Source organism: Lissotriton helveticus, chromosome 1_1, assembly GCF_964261635.1.
Source record: "Lissotriton helveticus chromosome 1_1, aLisHel1.1, whole genome shotgun sequence".
Classification (NCBI taxonomy): Eukaryota; Metazoa; Chordata; class Amphibia; order Caudata; family Salamandridae; genus Lissotriton; species Lissotriton helveticus.
Window position 1 is genome coordinate 483,408,502 of NC_136057.1, and position 22,527 is coordinate 483,431,028.

The 22,527-nt window shown below is 47.0% G+C and overlaps 1 protein-coding gene across 1 annotated transcript in view; it reads left to right on the top strand.

The window, feature by feature from the left end:
- The window catches only part of LGR5 (leucine rich repeat containing G protein-coupled receptor 5), a 1,130,716-nt gene that overhangs the window by 855,392 nt on the left and 252,797 nt on the right, over positions 1-22,527 (top strand). The window lies entirely within an intron of this gene.

The window sequence follows — 22,527 nt, forward strand, 5'->3', positions numbered from 1 at the left end:
TTGTATGCTTGTTCTCCCCAAACGGAGGGTTGAGCATGTCCGCCTGTATAGATTACACAGGCGTAATGTCGTAAAGGCAGAATATCGATTGGCAGAGGATATGTTTCTTCATATTCTAGATTTTTCAATTCTTCTAGTTCTTGATCAAGGTAATAGTATACTTTGTCCGTTGTGATTGAATTCACCCATTGTATCCACTTTGGATTCAATGTTATTGTTGGTAAATTACACGGTGTTGTTAGTGCCTCAAAGGCTGATTCTGCTGTTCTGACTGTGATATGTCTACCGTCAGCTTGATCTTTTTCTCTAGCTATTGCGGTTTGAACTGCATGAACAATTTTTTCTTTGTTGCTGGATTTCTATTCAGCTTCTGTGTACAAGTGTGATTTGAATGCAATTGGTACCTTTTCTCCCTCATTAGAGGTCAGGTATGTGAATCCGCATCTTCCTGGGATGACTCGAATCACAAGATTGCGTGTGTTATCACGTGTTTCTAATTTTGTTTTAATTAGCATGTCTGTTTGTAGGGATCTCAAAATTTCTGTGTGTATTTGAGTCCAATTGGATCTTTTAAAATCTGGTTTTATCAGATCATAAAGGGGTTTGACCCTTTCTGCGTAATTTGCAATGTATGTTCTTCCGAAATTTAGGAAGCCTAGAATCGACTGTAAGTTTTTTAGTGTTCTAGGTGCTTGGATTACGGCACATTTCTCTAGGAAATTGTCAGCCAGGCTTTTGCCTTCACTTGATAACTCATATCCTAAGAATAGGACTGTCAGATGGGCAATTCTGGATTTTTTAAAATTGAATTTGTAACCCTCTGCTGCGAACCCAAGTATTATGGTGTTCACTCTCTTCAAGTGAGTCTCCAAGTCATCATCTGTTAAGTAAATGTCATCGACATAAGATAATGCTTCATCATCATATAGTTGTAGTAATTCTGTTACTCTCGCTGAGAATACCCCCGGGCTGTTCTTGTACCCCTGGGCTAACCGACAGAATTGTTTTTGAGTGCCATTTATTGAGAATGCAGTTAAATATCTGCTCTCTGGTGCTATGTTTTGACAAAAGAATCCATTAGAGATGTCCAAGGTTGTTTTGTATTTTTTGCGCACTATGTTATTCATTAGTGCAGCACTGTGTGAGTTTTGCACTGCAAAAGTTTTGCAACATGTGTTAAAGTGTCGGTAATCCAAAACTAGACGATATGAATTGTCTGGTTTGGAGACCGGAAACAAAGGGTTGTTCATTTGTGAGGTGCAAGTTTCAATCACCCCCTGGTATTCTAGCTGATCTAGTATTTCATTTACCTGTTTTTTATCTTCTTGCTTAATTGGGTACTGCCTTTGTGCAGTTGGTTGTGATTTTAACTGGATTTTGTGAGGAGGAGAGTCCTCATCCCATCCTACATGATTTTTATATAAGGCAGGAGCTAGAGCCACTGCCCACTTTCTAGCAAGTGTGTATTTTTTATGAATTGGAATTTGATTTGAGAAGGCAGGCATAATTACTTCTTCGCCATGAGGGCACTCCCTGACAAACTCTGGTGGCCAGTCTTTTTCAGCTAGAAGGATATCATAGCCCTTGGAGAGATCATCCCAAAATAGTCCCCTTATTTTCCTAGTCTTATCCCCCTCTATACGCAATGTTATTTCGTATATTTTGTGAGGTTTGCTAACTCTGGTGTCCGCAGTTTCCACTTGAAGATATTCATTCGTGTCCACTGTCTCCAGATGATTCATAAGGACTTTGCGAGCTATGCTCACTTCTGCTGCGCTGTCTAGCATTGTCTGAGCCCACTCTCCGTTTTTCAGTTGTGTCCTCAGTATTCTCGGCATTGTTAACTACCTTGATACTGGCTACCTTCTTTTTTGGAAATTGTAATTTCTTTTTTAGTTGAGCAGGTTCCTTGTCTTTGGACTTGGCGTGCTCTTCTTTGTTCTGATCGTCCTCTTCTTTCCGATTTCTGCGAGGAAGTCTGAAAAGATTGAGAGGGACGTGTATCAATGTCTTGATATCTATCAGGCTTTTTTATATTATCCCTATTTCTAAGGTTATATCTTTTCCCAGAGGGGTCACTCTGGGGTGACCTGTGTCTTTGGTTCGGAGATTTCTCTCTTCGCCTAGGAGACCTTCCTCTGGACTGGAATTTCTTTTCTTTAGGATTGGATTGTTTGTTTCCATCCCAGTTCTTTTTTGGTGAATTATTATTAAAAAATATTTTTTCTGGACTTTCAGTCAGTTGTGGTTTTACTGGTATTCCACCTAAACTATCTCTACCTAGTTCCTCATAGGATTTTTCTATGATTCTGGCAATTTCAGCTGGTTGGTCTGCTATATCTGTCTCTTTTAACCTCTGGCGAATCGCCACGTTTGCTGCTTCTCCCTTTATGTTGGCTAATAATATAGCCGAGACCTGCTTGAAGTCTTTTAGTAATTTCATACCAAGAGTTAAAGCGGGTTCAGGTCCATATTCATCTTGAATTTGTTTTAGCATATCTGGTATTACCGAAATGGATGGAACACCGTGCGTTTTTGTGTAGATGGAAGCAAAGACTGTACCCCAAGTGTCACAGTCCTCAATGTGTGGTGCGATTCCCATTGGAAGGCAGATAGTCAGAATCCTGTGCTTTTCTAGCGGGGTGGTGTCAGGAAACACCGCCTCTATTTGGGTGATTTTTTGCGCTAGCCAGAATGGTATTTGTTCCCGTTTAGCCGGTACTTTACCTAGGCAGGATTGGATGTTCTGTGGTGTAATTTTATTTGTGTTCCCCTGGTGAGGGGTCAGCTGTGGAAGTTTAATCGCTGGCTGAATTGTTGATGTCCGCATCACATACTGAACTAATTGTCTATGAATTTTTATTAATTGTTTTAGCTGTGTTAACAGCTCTGCTGCAGACATCCCATTGATGTCTGGATGTGGTGTGTATCCGGCTAGGACCGGCCACGTTGCTCCTGGTCTACCTAAAGGACCGAGCCTGGTGATGTGATTGTTATGTTTTAGGGCGCCATCAAATAAGAGCAAATGCTCTTGAAATTTGAGTGGTACTTCCACCTCCTCGAAAGGAGTGTACTCATTAGGAGGTTCCTCTATTTTGTAATAGTGGAAGTACTTTGTTACAGCATTTGCTGCTGGAAAATGTATCCATGAATAGTATACCTCTGTCTGCCGATATTCGTGTGCCTCAATTATGAATATGACTGTGCCACCTCTAGGTGTCAGTCCATTTTCTATAAGTTTCAGGGTTATAGATCTCCTTTTGATGACCGGGATGAGTATTATATCCCCGTCCGCATCTAGTGCTGCAGCATCAGCCGCTGCGAGTTCAGCTGCTAATCTAACTGTCTCTCTTTCTTCTTCATTGTCTGACATTTTACTGTCCTGAAGGTTATTTCTTTTGTTTGCAGATCAGGTTTCTTATGGAAACAAAGATTAGATGCACAATATTTTGGAACAGTGTATCCTTCAACGTTGACTATACCAAGACCCATACATAGGAGTTCCCTCCTGCGAGGTCTGGCGGATATAACCTTTCACCCACTCCAGACGTCTTTGGAGTATTTGGGAAAAGGGGTCTGAGTGAGAAAGCACGACTGAGTTACTCTAAATGTCTTACGTTAGTTTTATCGCCCTTTCCAAACGCGTTGGGCGCCATGTAGTGTAGTTCCTATCATCCCAATAGGCTCTGCGCATTGGAATAATACCTACAGCAGTAAAGGCCTAGGCCAGGCGTTAACTAGGTCTACTACTGTCGATACTAGACTTAAAGTTTTGGGTTTGCCAGCGTAGCTCAGAGTTCACTAGAAACTTTCTCGAATGTTCAAGGAGGACTTAACTTCCCTGATTAGACAAGAAGGGATTTAGTTTCTGACAACCATAGAACATGACAACTTTGCTCTCCCCTAATCAAGAGTAAATCTCGAGAGTCGTGTGAACAAAAGGCAATTTATTTTACTCAGTCAGTACGTGCATTCTTAGTCTCATCAGAATGTAGAGAAAAGGAAGAGACGGGCGTGTTCAATAAAGAGGTGTTATTTATTGATCAGTCTCTTTTCTCATACAAGAGAAATGGATCGATATTATTGCAATACTTATAGCTAAGTAAAGTGCATACATTAAAAGCAATAATATAAAATAATACTGTAAAACATTGATATGGTTTCTAAGCCATAAGATGTTTTAAAATGAATAAAATATATTACATACACATATACATTTGACTAAACGTGCTCAACTGGTGTTTCTAGATACGCCTACCCCGTGTACCTGACCTAAGTCTAATACGTGGGCGGGAATAGAAAGTTACAGTTTAAGTTAAGTTTGTTTTTGCCAAGTGAATAACTAAAGAATTCTCTGTGAGGGGTTATTCAGTTCTGTACCTGGAAGTTAGGATGAATGAGGAATGGTATCTCTCTCTCTGGTCTCGATATTCCAGGCTGCCTGCGAGGGCTACCCAGAAACGCCGGTGCTGGATTCTCGGCAGGAGAAAGCAGCGCGTCTCTCAGCGCGTCAGGAAGGCGGGGCTGCTGCCAGCGGGGTCTGCTCTTCTCTTGGATCGGCAAGTATGGCTGCTCCGTCTCGTCACCATGCGTGTGTTTGCATAGGGCAAGGTCGGTAATATTTATACCTTTAAGGTGCCGAGATTGACGTAAGGATGGACATAGATACGTCAATAAGGATGTCATACGACTTGCTCGTTAGCACATTCTTTTACTGAAGTTCTCGGTGAAATCAAAACAATGGCCGCAGGGTTTTGCCCAGGTTGTCATAGGTTTGATTTGTTATGAGAACTCCGTATGCCTTATCAGGGGCTGGAGGAATATCGCTTGTCTAATTAGATCGCAAGCGTTATGACCTAATCAGATAACACGTTCCTGTGCCGTAGTGTGACTGCGTCAGATAACGGTATCTGCATCATGGGGGTTTTCTGCCTCATGGGCTGACTGCTAGTTAACTTGTTGGTTTGTTTAACTAGAATAAGGTCAGGAATAGGGGGATCGATTCAGAACCTATAGGAATACATGACAAATCCTGTCACCTATCCTGCACTGCCCTAGCCCACGACCGCCCTAGTGCTGTACCTGGCTGCCGACGACACAGAGGAGGCTCCGGCGGTGGTTCGGGGTCCTCGGCGGCGTCTCAGCCGAAGATCCGTGTCTCGAGCCTGGAGGGCCTGTGCCGCTTGGAAAAGCCGGGGCCTTGCGCTGGCCTGTGCCTGACCGGAAGTGAACTGCCGAGGTGTACGGCACGACGGAGTTTGCCGGGCCCCACTTCTGGAGGCGGTCGAATCCGGAGCTGTGCAGCGACCCGCCGGCGGCTGTGGCGGAGGGGCCCCGGTGATTAACCGCAGCCGTCCTGCCATCGGAGGCCGGGTAAGCTGCTGACTCGAGCGGGAGCAAGTGCGGGGGGAGGGGCATCATCCTCGACTGGGCCTGCTCTCACTCGGCGGCCTAGTCGGTCCGCGAGAGCCTGGCAATCCGAGTGTGGGGAAGGGCTCGCCACGCTTCCACCCTCAGCCCTCATTGACTGTAGCCCCCCACCACTCGGCTCACCCCCCCCCCCTCCTCCCCCCCCCAGTGGAGACCCAAATACTGGGGTGAGACTCGGGGCCATATCGACGGAGACTCCGGACTGAGACCGGGCAGGCACGGCTGGCCTAGGCGCCTCGGCCCACTGGCTGCAGAGCTGTGACTCTGGACGCTATATCCTGCGCAACGACGCTATTCCTGTGACTGATGGGCGCAGCTGTGTTCGTGCCCTCCTAAGTGGTCAGTTGGTTCTTCACCCGAGGTGGGACAGGGGTTCCTCCGACGCCCCGTGGCCTGCTTGGCCCGCGCTCCGGTGCCAGTAGCTCACCATGACGAGGGGGGGCAATAGCGGCACCACTTCCAAACAAGGCACCATTGACAAATTCATGGGACCGAGTGGCGGGGCCGGGGCCGCAGGAGGTTCTCAAGGACCGGGCCCGGACAACGCAGCCCTCATGGCTGCAATCACGCAGTCCAGGGACATGTTAGACGCAAAAATTGGGGCCGTCGGTGCGGATGTTACCCTGCTTCGACAAGACCTGCGCACTGCGGTGGCCCGCATCACCGAGACCGAAACCAGGATCACCGAGGTGGAAGATGACGTGGTAATCGTTAAAAAGAAAGTGGCTACCATGGAGGGCATACAGAAAGGCCTCGCACTCAGGGTTGAGGACGCAGAAGGTCGGGCCCGGAGGAACAATCTACGCTTCGTGGGATTTCCAGAGGATTGCGAGAAGGGCGACATGGCAGACTTCCTAACCCGTTGGTTGGAAGGGTGGCTCCCCCCGGATTCCCTGTCGCACTGCTTTGTAGTTGAGAGGGCACACCGCGCACTGCTTCCGAAGCCACCCGTGGGTGCCCGTCCTAGACCCGTGATCGCCAAATTGCTCAACTACCACGACCGGGATGTCATCCTGCGACAGGCACGGGCGAAGGAGCCCCTGATGTACGACAATCAAAAGATCCTTATCTTCCCGGACTATACCAAGCTGGTGCAGCAACAAAGACAATCCTTTACGGCGGCAAAGGCTCGCCTGCGAGAACTGAAGATCCAGTACGCCTTGCTGTACCCAGCACGCCTTCGAGTGGTCTTCCAATCCCGGACACAATTCTTTAACTCACCTGAGGAGGTCTTTGCTTGGACTGATGAAACAGTTCGTATTAGGGTGAATTCTCCTCCGGGTAGAGAATCGGACTCTTCATCTACAGGCGGACCTTCGAGAACTCCCCGGAGGTCGCGCAGCAGAAGCAACTGGCGTTCGCGCCCCCGGAAGAATCAACCTTCCCGCACTGGAGAGGCCGAGGAGGCTGAGGAGGTAGTTAATCCGACATCGGCGTCATGAGACCCCGTGCTCTGCCGTACATCCTGGCCTTGGGGCTCGGGACACATCTCACTCGACCGTGGATACACCGGAGAAGATGTTCTTGCTTGTGACTTTCCATATCGCTGTACGCTCCGAGTAGTATGTATACATGGGGGTTGTGGGTTGGGGCATGCCTGTAGGAGGGCAGACATACCCCCGGGGCTGTTAGTTCAGTTGGGTCAGGGGTAGGTAGAACTAGAGTGGGTAGTTGGTGGGGATCCATTGGGGTAGTAGGTACCTGGCCTCCCGTTGGGGGCTGGTGTCACCCTATTCCGCGACAGGTACTTCCATGTTGGTGAGGTATGGGGTGGGGGGGAGGATGGGTAGGTGCGGGCTTCGAGGGGGGGGTGGGAGGGCTGGAGGTGCAGCAGGGGGAGCGGGGGGGGGAGAGTTGGAGGGGGGTGGTGGGGGAGTTGGGGTAACTTGTTTTCTCACAGTGTCCAATTATGTCCAATTACTTTCCTACGTGTGCGTGCAATCACTGACACCCAGGACCTTGTACTTGCCCCCTGATGGTGGGTGACACTCGGGACACAGAACCCCCGCTGGCTTCCCTGCGAGTAGTGAGCTGGAATGTACGGGGGATGCTAGATAAAATCAAGAGGGGTGCGGTCTTGCGGCTGGGAAAGAGAGAAAAGGCGGATGTCTTGCTCCTGCAAGAGACGCACCTCCTCGGATCCAAGACTCTTAGTTTACAGCGCTATGGGTATCGACAGGTGTATCATGCTGGATTTGTGCGGGGGTCTAGGGGGGTTGCGATCCTTGTCCATCATAGGGTGTCCTACTCCCACGAAACACATTGGGTGGACGGCCATGGCAGGTGTGTATTCATAAAGGGGAAAGTGGCGGGTGAATCGGTGGTCTTCGGAAGTGTGTATGCCCCACCTCCACTGCAGGCAGCCCTAGTTGAGAAACTGTTTGATGTGTGGGCTGAGATTCCGAATGTATTGGCGATAGTAGGGGGTGACTGGAATGACGTGATGCATGGGAGCATGGATCGATACAGACCGGGAGGGGGCCCCCTGGCTGATGCCTCGACTAGGTTGGGAAGCATGGTGCAGGGGATGGGCTGGATTGATGCTTGGAGATATCAACATGCACATAGCCGTGAATATACGTATGTTTCAGCAGTCCATGGGTCGTTCTCTAGACTCGACTACTTGTTCGTTCCCCAGAATTGGATAGAAAGGGTAGCCTCCACTTCCATCCTCCCACGCGGTCTGTCCGACCACTCTCCGGTCCTGTTAGACCTCCGCCTAGACAGGAGACGGCAGCCTTTTCGATGGCGCCTCTCCACCTGGCACTTGCAGCAAGTAGACTATCAGTCGCATATGAGGACCGCCATAGCCCACTACTGGGACGACAATGACAGGCCGGAAACTGACGCAGTGACCCTCTGGGAGGCATTGAAACCTGTTCTCCGGGGGGTGGATATTGCATGGTGCGCTGCAGCCCGAGTGGCCCGAAGAGAGGCGATCACTGACGCGGCACTTAGGGTCAGAGATCTAGAGGTAAAATGTACGACTGGGCGTGATGCCACTGCCGTGGGAGAACTGTTGCTTCAACAGCAGTCATACACCTCCTTGCTGATGGACGAGGCTCGCCAACTCTGGTTAGCTACACAAAGTAGGATCTACCAGTGGGGAGACAAATCCAGCGCCATGCTCTATAGGCTCTGCCAGTCTACATTCCAGGCACACTCCTTGCCGGGCTTGTGTGATGAGGCGGGTGAGGCGATGACGGCCCCACCGGCGATAGCGGCCAGCTTCGCACGCTATTACGAGGCTCACTATACTCCTCGGGAGTCTCTCCCGGCGGAGGACGTGGACAAATTCCTGGCGGATCTCCCGCCGAGAGCGCTGTTGGATACGGGTCGTGCCAAGCTTGACCTTCCGTTGTCGGCCGAGGAGCTGGGCACAGCGCTGGGAGAGCTGAACACGGGCAAGGCCCCGGGGCCCAATGGCTTTCCCTGTGAATTCCTGAAGATGTTTCACCTCCAGCTGGGAACCTATTATGGACGGGCGCTGGAGGCGGCGAGGGAAAGTGGGCGCCTTCCGGCAGATTGGCGACATGCCGAAATAGTGGTGTTCTGTAAACCTGGGAGGTCCCCTAAATACCATGAATCTTACAGGCCGATTTCCCTTCTGTAAACCTGGGAGGTCCCCTAAATACCATGAATCTTACAGGCCGATTTCCCTCCTGAATGTAGAGGCGAAGCTCCTGGCAAAGGCCTTGGCTAATCGCCTGCTCCCGTACATAGCGGATCTGGTTCATCCAGACCAGGCCGGGTTCATGCCAGGTAGGGCGACATGTCACAATATCAGGCGTGCTCAGGTGGTAGTGGAGGCAGCTCGAGCAGCCGGGTTCCCGGCGGCGCTTCTATTAGCAGACATAGACAGGGCGTTCGACTCCCTGAGTTGGGTTTACCTACGTGCCCTTCTGTCTCGCCTAAATCTGGGGCCCCGATTTCTTTCTTACGTACATTTGCTATACACAGACTTAACGGCCTCCGTGAGAGTAACGGGAGCGGTGTCCAACCCCTTCCCTATAGGCCGGGGCACCCGTCAGGGATGCCCCCTATCGCCCTACCTGTTCGCTCTAGCGATGGAGCCACTTGCGGCATGGGTGCGTATGGACGCTCAGCTGCGCGGTGTGGAGTGGGTGGCGGGACCCTCGGACAGGATAGCGCTGTATGCCGACGATGTCCTCTTCTTTCTTACGGACCTCAATAGGTCAGGGCCGAGGGTCCTGGAAATTATGCGTATCTTTGGGGAGGTGTCTATGGACGCTGGGAGATCGCGGGGGTCTGGGGCCCTGGGCGAATGCCTTGCAGGAAGCTACTGGAGGCATTAAATACTTGGGGATATTCCTGACGGACGTCCCAGAGATATCGTGGGCCCGCAATGTACTGCCTGTGTGGGATCGTGTGCGCTCGGACATGACGACGTGGTCCAGAATGCCCCTGAATGTATATGGCCGCTCAGCCATATTTAAGATGGTGGCTCTCCCGCGCCTCCTGTACCAGCTACAGAACCATCCGTACCCCATTCCATTGCAATGGTTTCGTCGGGTGAACTCGGCGCTGAGCCAGTTCATTTGGGCGGGAGGGGTAGCGAGAGTGGCACTTAGCACGTGCTTTCTCTCCACTTACTGCGGGGGACTGGCCACGTCGGATATCCTGTCCTATTACCAAGCGTCCCACCTGCTGGTGCTGAACGAATGGTGGTATGGGGATCGTAGCGATCCAGCCTATGCCCTTGAGAGGTTTCTGATGGACCCGGCAACGCTGCACACCATCTAGTACTCGGCAGCGGCGCGGAAGAGGCTCCTGGAGGTCACTCAGGTGATCTTTCGAGTGTGGCGCGGTGCGCTGCGTCGCATGGGATGGTGGAACAAGTTGACGAGGGAGACTCCCCTCTGGCACAACGGGCGATTGCCGGCGCTGGCATCCTTGAAAGGCTTCAGCGGCTGGGATGCAATCGGTATTTCCGCCCTGGGCCACGTAATGACAGGCACGGCTTTTAAGACGTTCCAAGCCCTGCGAGAGGAATACGATATGCCCCCAACACAGTTCTTCCGCTATCTACAGCTCAGACACGCCCTGTCTCCCTCCCTGGTTGGTCTAGATTCCCTGCCCGAGTTCAGCCCACTGGAGGCTAAGGTCTTCATGGGTGAGCTAGAAACGAAGAAAATCTCCAGTATATACCAAACGTTAACCACGCATTGCTCATCTTCCCTGGATACTCTGAGATCTGCTTGGGAGAGGGACATTAGAGACCTGGAAGAAGAGGACTGGAGGGAGGCCTTGGAGGCCCCGAGGGGGGCGGCGATAGCGGTTCGCCTGCGATTTATCCAATTTAAATACTTGCACAGAGCCTACTATACTCGAGACAGGTTGTGGAGGGCGGGCCTGATAGCCTCCCCTGATTGCTTGCGGTGTGGCCGTGCGATTGGAACCTTTGTACATACGGTATGGTCGTGCGATAAGCTGGTGAGATTTTGGACTGGTGTCTGGGACTGTCTGTGTGAAGTGTTGGGATGGGATCTCCCCCGCTCCCCGCAGTTGGGCCTCTTGCACGTTATGGAACAAGTGGGAGGTAACATTTACAAGCGACATTTGCTACTATTGGGCCTAACAGTGGCCAAACGTGATATCGCCCGAGCCTGAAAAGACCCAAGGGCCCCCTTGCTGGGAGTATGGAAGAGGGGGTTGGACTTCTGTATGGGGCTGGAGCGTCCGGTGTTTGCTGCCAGGGGCTGTCCTCGAAAGCACTTTAAAATTTGGAAGAGGTGGGCGGAATATAGAGGGTTGTGGCTGGAACCGCCAGTGGATCATGATGTTGATGACGGACACTCGCTTATGGACCTGGGGTGAATGGATCCACGCACGAACTTTGTTATTAAACTGTTTTAGATTTTGGACTACGCTGACGCTGTGAGGGGTTAGGGGTGGGATCCGGGAGGGAGATTACTGGGATGGGGGCAGGGGGGATGGGAGTTCAGGGGTACATGTTCCTATTGAGTATTGCTATGCTGCCTATGGATGATGCATGTCTTTTGCACACTACGTCTCTGGTGTTCAGAGAGTGGTGCCGCTGCTGCAATTCTTTAACACCCTGACATGAAAATAATAAAAATAGTTTTGAAAAAAAAAATGGTCATATTTTGGTTTTTGAAAGGATATCGCAAATTAACACAAACCTCAAATTGGTGTTAATTTGCGATTCCTTAACCTGAATTCGCAATGTAAAAATATTTCATACATGGCATTTAAGGAATCGCAAAATAGCGATTCCTTAAATGCTTATGCAAAATAAGGAATCGCAATTTTTTGCGATTCCTTATTTTTCTAATTTCCCATACATCCCAAACGATGCAAAATGTCCATTTGCGATTCGTTAAGGCCGAAATTCTGCGAATTTCGAACTTAACGAATCGCAAAAAGCTTGATACATCTAGGCCTTAGTCCCTTTACTATGCCAGTGGAGTGAAGGAGACGCTTGGGTCTCAGTCAATGACGTCTTCGGGGCTTTCTCTTCTGGCTTATAGGCAGCCGTAAGGTAGTGTATTTCGTGTTGCCGTACTCGGTTGACATGGTGGCTGCGTGGGGTGAAGCTGTGGAGGCAGAATACTGAGGTAAGGAATAACGAGTGAACCTTGACATAATATAATTGTTTGTTGTAAACGAGGTTTGTCTGTCACGGAGGGCTTGGTTAACAATAGAGTTTTAAACAGGCTTGAAGTAAAATTATATACTAAATCGATTTGACTAGTCGGGATAAGAGTGGAGATTTTTAAAGATTTTATAACTTAGTGAATGGGACTCGGTTTTACTAACGTCATGGTTTCTCAGACATCATCGAATTGACCTCCGAATAGACAAGAGGAGACATTGTCAAAATGGAACGATGAATAGACCTTGGCTAGAAATATACAGGGGTAACCAATTAGAGCTAAAAGGATTTATTTTGGAATGATTTGGAAATGCGTGGATCTATGCAACGGCATTTGTTCCCAGGCACACGTGGTCAGATCTCTAACTTAGAGACATGGTTATTTAATCTAGATCAAACAATGTATGATAGAATGGGGAGTGAGTTATTTTAAGAGATTGCACATATTGCCAGAAAGACGGGCCTCATTTCCAACTAGATATGATGGGACAATATTTACAAGATGACAGATGAATATGTCGATCTATAGAAATAGTAAACTAATAAAGTACACACGATTTTTACAGCATGTTGAATACTGGCCAGAAAGAGACGTATTGTGAATGACATAGGAGCTTTTAAGAGAGACACCGCCTGCACAGAAACCCATTGTGGTCCGGAATTATCACCACAGATTAAGTAGGTGTTTGCAATTATGATGGGGGTCTTGTATATGTGGATCTAGAAGGAAGGCAACAGTTTTGAGTCTGATTATCTCTCCTACGCCCCCCTTTTCTGATTTACAGAGGATTTTACACAGAAGAATTAGGTATTTATATGGATCACATACACAATGCTGGGGAATTTTCACTGGTTCTTCCACGCTTTTTCATTCACAACAGGCACTTTCGAATAGAGGGGTGTACATTTGATATTCTGTGTCTCATAACCAGAATTTTGCCTTGATTTCGCATGTCGTTACGCATGAGTCTTGCACGGATTGTAGGACTTTTTTCACAAGCGGGCTTTACTGTTGCACCATGGTGTGTCTTATAGGACCACCCCTTTTCTTCTCTCCATCTTCTTTGGGTTATAGCCTGTATTTCCTTGAAATACTGTTTGTGCACTTTGATTTCCTTGAAATACTGTTTGTGCGCTTTGGTTTAACCTTAACCTCATGAAGGGTCAAGGCATTTACGTACAGAAAGTTCACCTTGTGCATGGTTATATGGCATCCTGACTAATGTGCTAATTAACATTCTAAAATGAATATCCAAACTTGTGCTTGGATTGAATACAATGGCCTTTTTGTATGTTTACACTTATACAGCCTTGAGGAGGTCACGGGACAACATCTCTTTGCGCGACGAAACACGTGTTGGCTGTTGGAAGCTGTTGTGAAGGCCTACGTGAATAAATACCAAAGAAGAAAGAGATTATCATATTTGTGACTTACTTTGTTATATACTGTTAACTGGTTGTTTTAGCTAAAATGGGAAACCTTATCTATAATAGACGTGTGCTGGGAAGTGAACTCAATTCTGGGCCAGTTTTTACCACCACCACGTGGCATGGATCAATAGGTGATCCTGATTTAGTATGTGCCATCAGTTCTACCACAGACTCCTTTTCCAGGGCTGCAAAATTTGTAAAATAAGGTTCTCCATAGGAGCTATCTACTGCTCTTTTCCTCTCTATATTAAAGGAGTTGTCCTTAATTATATTAAAATCTACTTCGTTGTAAATGCTTTCCACCTTTGGCCCGAAATGCTTAGCAATCTGATCACACAACAATTGAGTTGGCTGTATTTCTGGAATGGATGGCGAGGTAAGCGACATCACTGTATTAAAGAGCTCTTTAGAATTATTTTTTGCACCCTCATTGTTTTGTGTGAAATGTATGATGTTTTCACTCCTTATCATTTCCTTATACTTACCTAATATTTGCTTATATTTTATTCCTACTAAAGCATCATAAGCCAATCTCTAGATCTGTTCCTGTCTGAATACCACAGGGCAGTTGGACTGTGGTATCGGGTTCTATCAGGTCTACATACTTGCAGAAACACTCGGACACCATAAAACAGAAGTTGGCACGCAAACTGAAAATGCAAAGAGACAAGTTTATTAGGACCCCATGGGGTGGTGGTACATTCCTACAGCACCCTTCGGCAATGCAAGAAGTATCACACCGAACATCGGTGCGCGACCTCTTTTATACAGTTTAACAGCAATAAAAAGGTAGGTGGTATACATTAGAACAGTTTTAGGTACATATAAGGGCATTTTTGGAACACAGCCAACATGTGGGAGGGGTTTAATACCACTGGTCAGTTGGGAGGAACATTCCTAAGGAGTGACCACTCTCTAGTCCAAAGATCAGATGTACGCCTGCGCGAGACTGACCATTACTAAAAATAGCCTGTTGCTTGGCAGGGTAAAGGTTCATTGGCATGAAGGAAGGACGAAAGGGCACGCTGCCCACGAGGCCGCATGTTCATACAAAATGGAAGCCACCGAATACAAAATGGCCCCCCGCACGTTTAGTCAAGTTAACAGAAATGTTCGTGTAGCTGAGCTTAACGCTAACTCAGGTACTGCCAAATTACGACAGACTACCCTTTTAGCGTTTAGCTGAAGCTACCTCATAACGGAAGTAATCCGAATGTTCATCATTAATATCGATCAGCATCATTTGCTTGACTTCAGCATTACTCATCTGTAAATTTTTAGCAATAGCTCGTTTGGATGGGATACAGGCTGTAATACATACAGTACATAAAGTAGGACCACATTGAATACATAGGCAACAAAAGAAAAATATCCTGATAATCACACATAGAACAGTCAGCAGTTTCCAACCCCAGGTACTAAGCAGAGCTCAAAACCAGCTAGAAAAAGTCCAAGTACCATTGTCAGTGTGAATTTCAGAGGCAATTTTGTGCAACCTAGAGATAGCATCATACACAGATGGTGAAGATACGAGGCGTAGATACATTGTCCGGTCGATATTCTTCCCACTCGAATTTAGTTCCTTCTGCTTGTGGATAGCCATCTCGATCGTTATAGCAAACCTTGTTCAATCGAAAAAGTAGTCCACCTTTTGTTGGCCATCTCAATGTAAAGAAAAGTGTGTACCAAGCATTACATGAACCATTGTGGGAAAATGGAAGAGGAATAAGAGGTGTTCCTCCTTTCTTTTGATGTCCCGGTAACATCCCACAAACCCAACAGTTGGATGTATTTGTCATATTGTGTGTGTGATGTAGAATTTGAATGAAACTGTTATTCAAGTAAGTCTGTCTATGTCTCTCCTCATGATAGGGCAAAGTAAAATAGAAATGTTCAGATGGAATTGGAGTGGTAGGCAGTAAATAGTCCTGTGCAGGAAACAGTCTTTCTATAGTCCAAGCTATTACTGCTATTACCACCATAATCGTAGCAAAAAGAACTGCACCCAAAATTTTTCTATTTCTCAATGTCATAGGTGCCATGGTACAAAAAACGAAAGTTTCAAAAACCTAAACTAAAAATAAGAATGTGGTGCTGAGAACCGAGGCTGCCGCTGGTGTCTTCTCCGAGATTCAAGACGGGTGTCGCTACACTGGACAGAACTGATCCCCCCCCCTTGATATTCCCGGCTTCCGTTTTCACAAACCTCGGAACGGTTACCAACCAGTCACAAAAATACAAAAATGTATTATTTCCTTGGCCGTAGATTGTACTTCACTCCGCCAGAAATAGCGTGGTCCGGGAAGGCTCCCTCCGACTCGTTGGGCACAACAGCTGGGCTTTTCTCCGCATTCAAGATGTCTCTGTAATCGGACAGCACTTCAGGGTTTACCAGATCCGGAGAGACACGTCGGCAGTGCGTTGAATGTATCCACCGCTTCTTATTCGTGACTCGCACAGCCGTTCGCGTTGCCAGCAGCACTTGTTCAGGGCCACGCCATCTCGGCTCCAAACTGCTGGATCTCTCAAACATCCGGATCATGACATGGTCGCCAGGACGAAGATTGTGAGCCTCACCAATGGAATTGTCGGGGAGCGCTTCTCGAACCTGTTGATGAATAGAAAGTAAATCATTTGTTAATCGTGCCAAATAATCGTTCATTATTATACAAGGCACATCATGTATCAAGCGAGGCTTTGGAGCTCCCCAGATATTCATGGGCCTTCCAAACACCACCTCATAGGGTGTGAGGCCAGTTCGAGAGTGTGGCACTGATCTAATAGACAATAATGCCAATGGCAAAGCATCCGGCCATTTCAAAGACGTGGATGCCACGATCTTTGCTAACTTCAGCTTCAGAGTCGCATTATACCTTTCTACTAGACCTGCTGACTGCGGGTGGAATACAGCGTGGAATTTTTGTCTGATTCCCAATCCTTTCAGGACATGCTCCACTATCTTCCCAACAAAATGAGGACCATTATCATTCCACAAGAATTTACAAACACCATAACGTGGGAAGTACTCTTTTAGTAATACCTTAGCTGTTGTTAATGCTGTATTGTCCTTTGTGGGGTAGGCTTCAACCCATTTACTAAAAGCACACACCACCACTAGGACATACTTGAGGTTATTACAGCGCTCCAGTTGGATATAGTCCATTTGCAGTACTTCGAATGGTGCAGTAGGTGGAACAAACCCTCCTTTAGGAGTAGAGGTCCCTTTAGCAGGATTGTACTGTAGGCATATCAGACAGGTCTGCACTACTCTCCTAGCCGTGCTGGCAATCTCAGGATGCTCCCAAACTCGTGTAAGCAATTTTGTAATTGCAAGAGCTCCAATATGTGCCAGTCCATGCGTCATTTGAACCATTGCTTGCAAGTAAGCAGCAGGCAATTTCCATTTCTCCATGTCTTTGCTTCTCCAACAACCCTCATCATCCAATACTCCCTCTGTTGCCCATGTTGCAAGTTCTACTTTAGATGCTGACTTTTGTATGTCTAGAATTTCTTCTCTAGCATCATGCCATCGCTCGGCTTGCGATCTCACCACATACATAGGGGAGTCATTTTGCAACATGGCAGTCTCTCTCGCTATGCGGTCTGCAAAAGCATTTCCTTGCCCTATTTTGTCTGTCACTTTCTTATGTGCACTACATTTTATTATCGCCACCTTCTTTGGACATAATAGTGCATTCAGGAGGTCGCATACCAACTCTCCGTACATGATGTGTGTTCCGTGTGAGGTCATAAACCCTCGTTCCCTCCAGAGTAGGCCAAAATCGTGCGCTACTCCAAAGGCGTAACGACTATCAGTATAGATATTCACACATAGACCAGCGCTTAACTCACATGCTTTCGTTACGGCTATCAATTCAGCCGCTTGAGCAGATTTTTTAGGTATTCGTGCTGTTTCTACCACTGTCTTAAGTGTCGTGATCGCATAGGCTGCGGAAGCCGTACCATCTGGCAATCTCACACACGATCCATCAACCCACAGTTCCCCATCTACATCAGGAAGTGGCGTGTCCTGTAAATCGACACGACCCTTTGTTTGTTCGTCAGTCAGAAAAACACAATCATGTTGTTCTTCCTCCTGGGTCTCAGTAACCAGATATGGCAATAAAGTAGCGGGATTCAAAGTGGCGCACCTCTTCAATGTAATGTGTGGCGCCAACAGTGTTAATTCGTATCCCGTTAAACGGGCACTGGTTAGATGTTGCGTTTTCGTTTGGTTCAGCAAAGCATCTACTGCATGGGGAACTAACACCAACAATTTGTGTGACAAAACTATTCCCTCACTCTGCCGTATAGCTACTGCTGTTGCTGCAACTGCTCGAAGGCATCCAGGCAGTCCTCGAGCCACAGGATCGAGTACCGCTGAAAAGTATGCGCAAGACCTCTGTTTATCTCCGTGTAACTGTACCAAGACTGACAATGCGCACCCATCCTTCTCATGTACATACAATGTAAAGAGCTTTGTATAATCTGGTGTACCTAACACTGGCGCAGAACAAAGAGCTTGTCTCAATTGTTCAAAAGCATTTTGACATTCGTCCGTCCATTCGAGGGGGAGTGGTGCAGTTTTGGACAGCAATGCTAACAAAGGTTTTACAATGTACGAAAATCCTAGTATCCATTGCCTACAGAAGGACGTCAAACCTATGAAAGCACGAACATCCTTCTGCGTGCAAGGGACTGGTGTATCTAAGATTGCTTGAATTCGGTCTGATGTTAATGCACGTCCCTCCTTAGACAAAAGATGACCAACATATGTCACCTTTGGTCTACAATATTGTAGCTTCTTCCGCGAAACCTTGTGATTGTGTTCCGCAAGGAAAGAAAGCAGGGAGAGTGTACTCTCCTCGCATTGTTCCTGTGTGTCTGCTGCAAGCAGAATGTCATCAACATATTGGATTAGTGCCACCCCAGACTGCAGATCAAATGAATCAAGTTGTCTTTTCAAAGCCTGACTGTAAATGCTAGGACTTTCTGTGTAACCTTGAGGAACTCGACAAAATCTATAAGATTTATTATTTAATGTAAAGCCGAACAAATATCGGCTATCAGGATGAATAGGGATTGAAAAGAAAGCGTTTTTCAAATCAATCACTGTAAATGTAGTAGCCGTGGGTGGAACCAAAGTAAGTAAAGTGGTAATGTCAGATACTACTGGATACTGCGGTACAACTATCTTATTAATTTCCCTCAAATCAATAATAAAACGATAGATCTTAGTATCTGTGTCTTTCTTTAGGATCGGAAGAATTGGACTGTTGCAAACATTATAGGGAACTTCCTCCACCACCCCTGCCGTTATCAAGTCATTCACAATATGTATCAAAGCTATTTCGCCTTCTCTAGAGATCTTGTACTGAGGAACACGAGGTAAAACCGCTCCCTCCTTCACAGTAATGCGCACAGGAGGAATAATCATTTGACCCACATCAGTATCGGAAGTAGCCCATAACGTACTTGGAAGGGAAGCTAATGCGTCGGCCTCTTGCATGAGGCACGATCTCTCAATTTCTGGGTAGTTTTCATTCAAAATGACCCAGACAGGGGAGCCCTTGAAACCAAGTGTTTAGACAGAGCACTTCGAGTAGCTCCTGTGTCGACCAGAAACTGATCAGTAGAACCCAAAACATGTGCTGATATATATGGACCCCTTTGATCGACTGGTACTTCAACCGATTCCACACCCCATCCTACGCAATCCTATGCATATCTATTATCCTGTGACTCAGTATTTTCTCCTCCAGCTATCTGGTATTGATTCCGCCGATCAAAAGTATTATGTTCAACCTGACCACGACCCCTCTCTTCAAACCTACCACGATCATTCGCTCCACCTCTTGGTCCTGAATAACTATTCCGTGACCTTCCACTTCCTCGACCCCTCTGACTACGCTGTTCACGAAGTACCGGACAATCTGCGAGCCAATGTCCAAACTGCTTACAGTATGCACGCTGATCCTCAGAAATGTCGGAACGAGGGGGAGACGTAACGTACGATCCTCGTCTACCCCTATCGTTCCCTCTCGATTGCGTAGCACAAACCTGTGCCAACATCACTTTCGTCTTTAAGTCCTTTGCTTTCTTATCACTACTTTCTTTAGCCTCTAGTTCCTGACGTTCATAATACTGAGCCATAGTTAATAAGGAGGCAGGCGTTGCCGTGGTCCATGAACTTTCACTAGCCTTTAATCGTTTTGCAATCTCCGGTAGGAGATTAGCCACATACTTATCTACGAATAAGTGCCTGCCCGTGTCCTCTGTTAATGATTGACCACTGTAATCATGGAATGCTTCCTCAAAACGTGAAAAGAAATCAGAAACCGATTCGTCTGGCTTCTGCTTACACGACGCTAACACTGTCCAATCTATCTTCTTAGGAGGGACAAGCGTTTTTAATTTATTCAAGATAGCTGTTGGCAAATCTAAAATCAACTGACACGGTTTACATGCAGGTTCCCTATCTGAATCAGCTCTCACTATGTCCTTCCAATCTGCACCTAATATCGTTCGATCGTCAAACTTACGAATCATCCTCCACATATCAGGAGGCAATATCAGCCCAAAGAAAAGATCAATATCAACTAACGTCATAATACACAAAGAAATAGCACCCTCCACACCTTCATAGAAAGCTGCTGAATTTTTACGGGGGTCAGGCAAAGCATTCTTAAGTGCCATAACATCTGCTCTATTCCATGGCGTATAAACCCAATTATATATAAAATAGCCCTTTGAATCCTTAGACGTCTTATCCTCATCCGTACCATCCCCTTTAGGAGGGACATACAAAGGTGCAGCTTCCCGCATAGGCAAAACATTAATTGCAACACTCTTATCTGATCCATAAATAGGGCACACTCGGGTATTTTCCGTCAATCCAGCCGCTGATTGCTCTGATGTCTTGTTCGCCGCTCACAATCGTGTCGCCTCATCTCGTAACTGAACCAACCGCCGGAAGAATTCGTCCGCATCTGAAAGAGCAAAAATACCTTTACGAAAATTCTCACGACCAACTGATATATCCTTAGGTTCCAACTCAGGAGAGTGTTTTCTAAACCGCTCAACAACTTCATCTGTAAAATGATTTAAAAAATACAACCGTTCCTTGTCAGACCACTGATTCATAAGATCATTAACCCCTGACACAGTTATAATATCACTGTTTAGTTTACGAGCAATCAAACGTAATTCCGTCATACGCTCGGTATGTAACCTGGTACGCTGTTTATCCTGGCTATCCTCGTCCAAGTCCTCATCCGGAGCCGTAGGCTGAACATACGGAGGCGGACAACGATCTAACAATGAAAAATCATCTAATTCATTAGTAAAGACAGGATAAAGAGGACGTCTAATAGGAAACTGACCATTAACCTGCAAGTTACGTTCTCGACTCTCTTTCTCTTTCTGTTCCTGCAATTCCTTCTCCTCTAGCTGTAAAGCTTTATCCCGAGCAGCCTTTCGCTGCTCTTTGTCCGCCAAGGCTTCTGCACGCTTCATTCGTTCACGCACCGCTTTCTCCCACATACGCACACAATCAAACATATCCTGTCTAGACCTGCGCTGAAACAAACACTGTTCTACATACTGGACTTTTCGCAAGTCGAATGACCCATGTAGTGGCCATTGCAACTCACGATCAGGTTTAGTGTATTTGTGCCATAACGTGCTATACATTATGGGAGGAAGGCCAAATTTAATGTACATTTCGCGATTAGGAGTCCCCTCTGGGGGAGCCGGCTGAGATTCATTTAATCGATAAGTGGTACCATTTCCAAAGCAGCACATTCCTCGGAGTGTGCTGAGGACAGGCATGTTCAAAATATCACGGAAAAAACGCGATATTACATAAAATGGCACTTAAGGGTACGTATGCACAATGTGCCGTTCAAACAAATTCAAAAGCAGAGAAATATCCCTACATGCCTGCCTATGTGAGGTGCACTCCACATATAATTCAAATCATAGGTCCAAACGTTAGCTAACTCATACAAATTCAAATTCAAATTCAAAAAGCCACAGTAAGTGTCAATAGACTACCTTACCAAACATAAGCTTACCAAATATCTTCAAAAATGTCCAGATTCTAACTGACAAGTTCCGTAGCCGAATCAGCCAAAACAGGCACTACACGACAAGCCAAACAATCAGAATCTCAGTCGGGGACCGGCGCCACCTGGAAGGTCAGATCAGAAGGAAAGGAAAAACACCGTGGGTACCAAGACTCGGGTCACTCAGTGGCAGCGTACGCGTCCATAGCGAGTTTCCAATCCTTCGTCGTGACCTCTCCTTCGGGCATCCGAGTCGCCGATGAGTCCCTTCGTGGTCGCCAATTGTGGTATCGGGTTCTATCAGGTCTACATACTTGCAGAAACACTCGGACACCATAAAACAGAAGTTGGCACGGAAACTGAAAATGCAAAGAGACAAGTTTATTAGGACCCCATGGGGTGGTGGTACATTCCTACAGCACCCTTCGGCAATGCAAGAAGTATCACACCGAACATCTGTGCGCGACCTCTTTTATACAGTTTAACAGCAATAAAAAGGTAGGTGGTATACATTAGAACAGTTTTAGGTACATATAAGGGCATTTTTGGAACACAGCCAACATGTGGGAGGGGTTTCATACCACTGGTCAGTTGGGAGGAACATTCCTAAGGAGTGACCACTCTCTAGTCCAAAGATCAGATGTATGCATGCGTGAGACTGACCATTACTAAAAATAGCCTGTTGCTTGGCAGGGTAAAGGTTCATTGGCATGAAGGAAGGACGAAAGGGCACGCTGACCACGAGGCCGCATGTTCATACAAAATGGAAGCCACCGAATACAAAATGGCCCCCCGCACGTTTAGTCAAGTTAACAGAAATGTTCATGTAGCTGAGCTTAACGCTAACTCAGGTACTGCCAAATTACGACAGGACGACTACATTTGAAATCTAAATAGATCAGGGGGGACTAGCTGTGAGCCTCTCAATTTGAGCCAATAGTTGTAATTAATAGCATTTTTATT